The following is a 9,066-nucleotide window of genomic DNA, read 5'->3' as shown; positions in this document are numbered from 1 at the left end:
TTGGCACTTCTGGCTTTGTTGAAATAAATGAATACCATTATCCTGGCCACAGTCCAGGTCAGGTAATTATATTCTTCCTACCTAATGCCACTGCAGGCCCTGTCTGGGCTGGATATGTTACACCCTTTAATTCCTGTCTGGAACTTGCTTATTATGTTACAAAGTTGGTTTTTTTCCTCTCTCAGTAGAATTTGTGCACAGAGCACCAGCCAGGCCCCAGCACTGTGCTGAGCTGCTGAGAGAAAAGCTGCCTTGCCTTAGACATTTATTTGATTGTGCCTGGTGTTCTGGTGCATCTCTCTTGGCTTGGAAGGCTGTGGAGCTGGGAAGGTGGGTAAGATGGAAGATGAGAGAACTTGTTATAGCCCTGCTTAATTCAGTTTTAATTTTAATTCAGTTTTAAATTTAATTTTCCAGCCCTGCTGGAAACCTGCTTTTCTCCTCTGCCAGTTCCTGAGGCTGGTGTGTTCATGGGAGGAACTCAGGACTCGTGGCTGGTGTCTGACCTCCCTCTCCTGTCATTTCTCCGAAGATTTCGGGAGACTAAAATATGTCTTTGATGGGGGAAAGTCCTCCTGCCTTCAGGAATATTTGCCATGTCCAAACCTTGCTGGTCAGGCAGAGCAGCCCTGCCCTGGTTGGAGGTGCAGCCCTGAGAGTGTCCTGCAGGACCTGAGTGTCTGGTTTCCCTGCTGGGGCACAGCTCCTTGTCTGTGTTGGTGGCTCCTTGGCCTTTACATCTGCTGCAACTGATGCATTCAGCTGTTTTTTTTTTTCTTTTTTCCTTTTGAAAAGTATTTAAAGTCTCCTTCTTTCCTTCCCCTTTCAATCCCACTACTCCTCTCGCAGCCTTGCTGGGTGGGTGAAAAGGTTGCTCAAGCAGTACTTGAGGAGAGCATCCCTCAATTCCACGTACTTCCTTCCTGTTCCCAGGCCCCTCCACTCTGCCCGGCCCTCGAGGACAAGGAGGGGTTGAGGGACAGCAGGGGTGAGGATCAAAGCCCCATAACCACTGCTGAAAACACGGAGTGCCCACTGCTCCTCTGGAGTGTCGCATCTGGCAGAGCCTCATTAACCTTCTGCTTCCCCCTCCTACTCCTTTGCCCCTGAAAATCAACAAAGCCAAACAGAACAAGTTGTCTTGCCTGAAGCAGCCTGAAGTGTGTGTGCTTAGTGTGAAAAAGCAAAGCCGAGCCATTGGCCAAAGCCCCTTTTCTGTGCAGGCCACTTCACATTTATTACACTCCAGGCCGGAGCTCTTTAAGCCCTGATGCTCTTTAGAGTTGAGCTCTTTAACTTTCTCCCTTCCTCCCTTTGCAGGCTTCATTCTCCCCTTGTTCCGCTCCTTCCGCTCCCTCCGCTCCCTTTTGTCCTGTGAGAACGAGTCTTTTAATCCTCTTGTACTGCAGATTAAAGCTGTTACAGCCTCCCCGAGCTGACATTTTCTCAGAGAAGCTCACAGCCAGACCTTTATGAGAGCTCCCTGTCTGTCTGCTGCTGCCTTTCTTCTTGCCACACTAACCTCCCTCGCTGACCTTTCCCTGAGCAGGGAGAGGCTGGGGACTGCAATCCCGTGTAGGCACTGCCGGGGCTCAGCGGGGCTCGGGGACAGGGAATTAAGACCCCTGGAAATAAAGAAGTAAATAAAGAGAGAAAGAAAAGACGATGGGAATTAAGAGAGAGAGAAGCAAAGCAATATTTGGTGTGTTTGGAAACCAAATGCTGAGTTTGTGAGTCAGCCTGTCTTCATGAGGAGCCAGACCATTAACCTGGGGCTCAGAACTCACCTTCCAGTCCCTAAGGGAACTTCCAAGAAAGCTGGAGAACGACTTTTCACAAGGACATGTAGGGATAGGATAAGGGGGGATAGCTGAAGGATAGAATTAGATGAAATATTGGGAAGAAATTCTCCCCTGTGAGGGTGGGCAGGCCCTGGCACAGGGTGCCCAGAGAAGCTGTGGCTGTCCCTGGGTCCCTGGCAGTGCCCAAGGCCAGGCTGGACAGGGCTTGGAGCAGCCTGGGACAGTGGGAGGTGTCCCTGCCCATGGCAGGGGGTGGAATGGGATGAGCTTTAATGTCCCTTCCAACCCAAACCATTCTGGGATTTTATTTTATTTTATTTTATTTATATTTTATTTTATTTTATTTTATTTTATTTTATTTAGTAGGAGATTGGATTACCTGAAACCCATTTGCATCAGGTTGCATTTGTTCCAAGAATCATGGATTCAGACACCCACAAGCACAGGGGCAGATGCTGTTTGTGAGCTTACAGGGAATGAAGTGACTTCTGCTCCTGGGGGCCCTGTCCATGACAGCAGATCTCTTACTGTTTGTCATCAAGTGAGTGCACTCACCTCTGGGACTGCAGAGGGGACTGATGTGCTGGTCCTTGTCTTGTGCACATCATAAACCCACAAAGGATCAAGGTAACTTGCCTAAAAGTGTGTGTTCTAAAGGCAGAAACATCTTCCCTTGAGGTTTCTGCCTCCTCATCAGCCCTGCCACTGCTAAGTGTCCTACAAGTGTCCCAGAGTTGTTGGCAAAGCACCAAGCAAGGTGAAAATCTGGTCCTGAGATGCATTTTCCAGAGAGATGATGTAAAGTGACCCCAAGCAGGCTCCTTTCAGGTTTGTGTCCAATATATGAGGCATTGGGAACAGGGAGAGGTATCTAACACTCTGAGCAGGAAGGGGACAGGCTGGGTTTTCTCAGAGCTCTGCATGACTTGGCCTCGTTCATCTGAGCCAGGTGTAAAATGGGCTTTTTACCTGACCCAGAGCTGTGCAAACATCCCAACACTGCCATGCTCTGGGTGCTGAGCTGCCCCACGTGGCCTGAGCTGGGCAAAATCACACAATACCTGTGACAAGTGAGACATAAAGGTCGAGTTTGCTTCCTAGGAGACTTCACCTGCATCTGTTTACACCTGGATCCTGTTTTACCTCTGTTGTGAAAGGACAGAGATTTGATCCATCTGTGAGAGCAGAGTGTCCACGTGTCTGGGGTTAGGAGATGTTTGAAGGGTTGAGTCCACCACCTTTTGCTAAAATAGATGGTGACCACATCTAAATAATAGACCAGAGAGATGTGGATTCCACATCTGAAGTTCAAGGCCAGGCTGGGCAGAACTTGGAGCAGCCTGAGATAGTGGAAGGTGTCCTTGCCCATCCTGCCCACGGCAGGGGCTGGAACTGGATGGGCTTTGAGGTCCCCTCCAAGCCAGGCCATTCTGGGATGCTGTAAGAAGTTTTCCTGAGGGTGAGGGTCTGTGGTGCTGCAGAGTCCCCAGGCAGGTGCAAAGGGGAGCCACTTTATTGCAAAAACCAGGTCTTTTTGAGCAGTTAGCCCATTATCAGTTACATAGTTTTACATCACAACTAACATAATCCAACCAAGCACCATACACCACGATGTGAGCACATAATGGTTATATATAACTTGTTTTTCTACCTCCACTTCAGCTGAGTCACTTGCCCATAGTCCTTTTCTACTTAGCCAAAGTAGCAGGCCTGAGTCATGATTTCACAAGGGTAAATTTTTTACTTTTTACATATTTTCAAGGGTAACAAGGCTCTTATTTTATAAGGCGTTACCTACATGCAACATTTTCCCCCCTTAAAGTGGTGCTGCCAGGCCAACTCATGGCACTTGGTGCTCTTCCATCCCGTGCCTGAGCAAATGCAGAGGCTTCCACGAGCAGCAGCAAAACTGCTTTCAAAGCCACTAATAAAAGCAGTGCAACCTTCCCTTTTTGGGAACTCATTTCAGGGCAGAAGTCTCTGGGCTTCTGATAATGAAATCAAGCCAGGAGCTTGCCCCTGGAGGGTCTGGACGTGTGAACCACTGCCATGTCGAATCCGTATGAATCCTCCTCCAGGAAAGCCTCAGCCCTGTAATTACTGGCTTTCCAGCGAGCAGCCTTTTCTTTCTCTTTGTGTGGGCCCCTCTCCTGCCCCCCTCTCCCTCCGTGAGGGCAGAATAAGAGGATATTTGTAATGAAAATCGCCGGGCAGCCGCGGAGAACAAAGCGGGGGCGGCGGGTGAGGATTTGGGGCACTGGGCTCCCACCTGCGGCCAGCACGGTGGGCACGGCGAGCTGGGCAGCTCTCATTAACCCTCCTCTGCAGAGAGGGCTGGGAGCCACGCTGGGCCCCGTTCCATGGCTACCCCAGCTCGCTCCCAAGCCCGCAGCCTTGATGAAGGGACAGTCTCCCCAGCAACTGTAATGCGTTTGTGCGCCGTGCCCTCTCATCTGGGGGAGAAATGTCACCGTCATCACACCCCGCGTTGGCAGCTCCCAGCCCCGGCCGTGCTGCTGAGCACATATCCAGCTTCAACCTCCTGGTTGCTGGGGTGAAAGGGCCTCTTCATCTCCACGGGGAGAGGCAGATGAATCCCTGGCTCCAACAAGGAACCTGCTTTTATTTTATTTTTTTACGCACCGCTCCCACCCCCCCCATCCTCTCCAAGGGCTCTTTATTATGTCTTTTAATTCTCGGCTGTGAGTGGGAGGCAGCAATAAGGGGGGAAAAGCCCTCACAGTGGGGAAAGGCCCCAGTCACCAGTGTGTGAAAAGAGAAGGCAGTGTGGGGATTAAAAACGTCAGCTTCATGGGAAGTGATTGATATTTAATAGCTTCACTTGATTGCTGTGAGGCTGAGACATGCACAGCGCCCCGAGGGCTGCCGTGAGCCCTTGGAGAAATCCACTGGACTTCCACTGGAAGGACTGGTGATGCCTTGGGAAGGCTGAGCTGGAACAGAGGCTGGACAGAGCCAGGAAATAAAGTAGATATTTATTGAAAGGGCAGGACAGGGCTTGGACAGGGCTACATCCAAGGTGGACCCAAAATGGTCACAAAATGGATAAACAGTCACAAGGTCTCACACTTTTATAAGTTTTGGTCCATTTGCGTATTTGGTTTAATTGTCCAATTACAGCTTCAGGTTGTGAAGTCCCATCCTTCTTGTTTTCTCTCTTCTGTTCACTGTTGCTGGTGCTTTTGGGCTGAAAGTTGTCCTTGGTGTGCAGCAGGACAAGGATTTGTTTTGTGTCCCTGCTGTGTGCAGAGCTGAGTGACACTGACTGTGAGCTCAGAGCTGCACCCCTGGGCAGCACAGAACCTGAAGATATGAAAGCTAAAGCTTAAGGCATTGTTTCCCCCTTAAGGCGTCACTTACCTGGGCTGGTGCAGGGTGTTCCTGCCCATGGCAGGGATTTTGGAACTAGATAATCTTTTAGATCCCTTCCAACCCAAACCATTCTGGGGTTCTGTGGTGGGTGATTCCATTTCTGGGTGTCTCGGGCACTGTCTCAGTACAGGATGGGGTGAAAGAACCACGGGAGGGGAGCTGGGGTTACATGAGGGGGGGTTGGCAGGTCAGGGGCTCATCCTCTCTGAGCCTGGCTGCCACAGGGTGCAGGACACAAGCCCTGGCACAGCAAACAGAGCCGAGCTCCCCTCCCTCTGATGGCCAAGAGCTCTTGTGACTTGTTTACCGCAAAAATGCTGCTGAATGCTGTGTCTGTGTTCTCCAGTTTGCTCGTGTTTGCAGCCACTTTTAGAGCATTAGCTCTGGGTAATCTCCTCTCCTCTACAGATACTGTGGTGTTTATCTGCCTCCTGCACAGTCAGGGCCACTGGAGGGATTCATCTGTGTGACAAGAGCGTGTTCCTGCACCAGTGGGGATTTCAGCAAGGTTTTTATCTGATTAGGCCAACAAAAAGTCTCAGATTCCTCCCTCATCACTGCCATGCACGTGCTGCAAACACCAGCAGCAAACTGCACGCTGATTTCTCACCCAGATCTCCTCCCAAGCCCCTCTGGCTGCAGCCCTGGGAGAGGAAGTCGCTGTTGGAACAAGTAACTGAGAGGATGGAGGTTGCTTCTCCTTGCTCCTGTTGTGACAAAGTGATGAAGACTCTGGACTTTTCCTGGCATGACTGGTGGGTGATTCCCAGCACTGCACTTCATCACTATCTCCAAAGCCAATGTGCCTTTGTTGTACCAGGGCTGCTCTGGGCTCCAAACTCCATCAGGACCATTGAGCTTTTCCTTTCATCCATGCAAGTCAATTCTATAAACTGCTTTTCTGGCTGCCACTCCCAGCATGCTTTCAAACACATCCTTGCATGTTCCTGGAGCTTTATCCCACATCCGTGTGCACCATCTGAAAATCCCCCAGCCTGTGAGGCAGGCACTCACAATGGTTTTTGGCAATACTCCTGCCAGCACCTGCCTGGAGAAGCAGGATGCATTCCTGTCCATCCCTTGGCTCTTCTGTCTTGAGGAAAACAGTGTGCAGGGAACAAACAGCCACAATGCACCACCAATTCTTTTTTTAAGGCTGTTCTTGTCCCAGTGTGTGCCATCAACAAAAATAAGCTGTTCCACCCTCCTCAGCAAGGTTCACCTGGAGCCCAAAAGCCTCTTTGGAACAGTGCATCACAGAACAAGGCCTTGAAAATAACACTGATCTCTTTTGATCTCATTCCTTTCCACGGCAGGCCGACGATTCCCGAGCCAAGAATGTCACAAACTTCTCATATTTCTGCTGGTCATTTCTGTCCTGAAGCTGGAATGCAGCCACAAGAGAAAGGGGGTTGGACGCCCTCGTGTCAGAGATGCAGATTTGAGAGACATTATCTCATCCATAGTGGACAACAACAAGGCTGGCACGCCATCAGGCAGGATAGTCCCTGGAAAGTTCAGTGCGCATGGCAAGGGACAGGGCAAGGCTTAACTCCAGTGTGGAGAGGTCCTGGCAGCCCTGGAAAAGTGTCTCCGTGGAGCAGGGAGGCAGAGGATGCAGGAAGGCTGAGAACAGCCCCACAGCACAATGATTAGGAATGAAAAAGTCAGATTGCATGGAGGGAAGGAGGGGAACAGGACTGAAATCTCTGCAGTAGCTGAGGAAACTGGGTTTGTTCAGTCTGGAGAGGAGCAGGCTCAGGGGACACCTCATTTCTCTCCTGACAGGAGGGTGTGGTGAGGTGGTGGTCAGGCTCTTCTGCCGTGTCTCAAGTGAAAGGAGCAGAGGCAACAGCCTGAAGTTGCAGCAGGGGAGGTTCAGACTGGGTATCTGAAAGAAGTTTGCCTGAAAAAGCAGTCAGGCATTGGAATAAGCTGCCCAGGAAGGTGGTAGTGTCTGGATGTGGCGCTTGGGGACATTGTTTAGAAGTGATTAGGATGTTGCTGCGTTGGTGGCTGGACTCCATGACCTTGAAGGTCTCTTCCCGCTGTGCTGGTTCTATGAATTTATGCAAAATCTGCACTTCTTTGCTGTGGCTTGAGAGGAAAATGGGGTGGCTGGGGGAGAGGAGCACACAGCAGGTACCCTGAACATCCGGGTGTGAGGTCAGCGTGAGAACAGGACCTGCAGTCCTTCTCTGGGGTGGCAAACACGGAACTAAAGCTACATCTAAAGCTCCTAATACCCTTTTAAAAGCTCCTTAGGCTGGCATTGTCCTTGAGAGAAAGTTCATCTCTAGTGCTTGGCAGCAGCTGTGTTTAGCCTGGAGAGCAGCACAAGCACTGGCAGATAAGGTGGCACCGGGAGGTTTTGCAATCTCTGAGCCCTCTGGGTCATTCTGGGAGAAAACTTCAGAAGGACCCGATTTCATCACGATGAGAAATTAGAAAATGGCTGCAGTAGGGGAAGAAATCACGTGGGAAAGAAAAGGAGCAGCTTCATAGGAGTAGATCCCCTCCAGCACTCTCCCAAATGCCATCGGAGTGCCAGCTCTGGTCCTGCAGGTGTGGGAAGCCTGGCAGGCACCAGCAGCATTGCACCAGTGTGTTTGCAGGGAGCAGCCTCCTCAAACAGCCTCAAACAGCCAAAACCCTTGGCAGTTTACAGCTATGCTGTAGGAGTTGTGCTTGCAGGTCCCAGCACTGCAGGGACAGGTGGGGACACCTCCCTTGGCTTCGAGCACCTCAGGAGAGGCCCAAGCTCTTCACGTTTTTGTGGGGGAATAAATGTAGTGGGACCCAGGAGCTCCTAAACCCGTGTGTGGTGCTCCACAGGGGCAGTCTGAGCCGTCACATCCAGCCTTGCCCACCCCAGGGATAAACCCCTGTGGATCCTGGATGGACCTGGGGCTGGACGTGCTGTGCCTGCCATGCCCAGCACTGGTTTCTCCAAATTTTTTTTCTCCAAAATTTTTTTCTTCAGGGGAGCAGGCAAGCTGCAAATCTTGGTTTGCAACCCTCCAATTCAAGGGATGGTGGGATAACAGAGCTGTTTAAGTTGGAAAGCACCTTAAAGCCCATCTCATTCTGCCCCAGGGTGCTCCAAGCCCCTCCAGCCTGCAGAGGAACATCTGGGCTGGTGTGACCCTCTGGCTGCAGGAGCCACGAGAGGGAGCTTTGGGGTCATCCCAAAAACCCTTCCCCAGGCCGAGCAGAGTCACAAGGTGGTGCTGTTGTCTCTGCCATCGCAGGACCTGCCGGGGACCAGGGAAATCTCCTGTGGCCAGGGGACCCTCGGGAGCCCCCCGTGCCACCACACTGCCCGCAAGCTCCGTGCAGGACACAGCCCAGCTCCTGGCTGGGAGCTTCTCCCGGATCTGAGCCCGTTTCCAGCCCTCCTGCAGGGTGATGCCAAGGCTCTGCCGGCTTCTTCTCAGGAAAAGCTGGTGGATCCTTGATCCAGAAGAGAAACACGCCAGCGAGTGTGGCTTCACATCCAACCTGCACATCGTCCTGTCCTCCAGGAGAAGGGTCTGTGTGCCGAGGTTACAGCAGCTGTTTGGGGTGAGATCACTCTGTGGAGCCACAAACCCCACGGTGAGGGCTCCTGGGGCTGGGGACACGGGGGAGAGAAAATGCAGAGGGGTCCCCATCCCCAGGGAGCACAGGGATGTGGGGTGTGGACAGCCCCTGCTCACTCCCAAAGGAAAAGCTCCAGCCTGGGCTCGAGGAACAGTTTCCCATGAAAGATTCCCTGAAATTGGTACGTTCCCACCAGGGGCTTTGATTCCAGCGTGTTGGCATTTTCCGATGAGAACCCATCCCGGTGGAAATTCCCAACCAGCAGCGAGGGGCTCCCTGGTGTATCGGG

Source organism: Sylvia atricapilla, chromosome 23 (assembly GCF_009819655.1).
Source record: "Sylvia atricapilla isolate bSylAtr1 chromosome 23, bSylAtr1.pri, whole genome shotgun sequence".
NCBI lineage: Eukaryota > Metazoa > Chordata > Aves > Passeriformes > Sylviidae > Sylvia > Sylvia atricapilla.
This window is presented reverse-complemented; position numbering follows the sequence as displayed.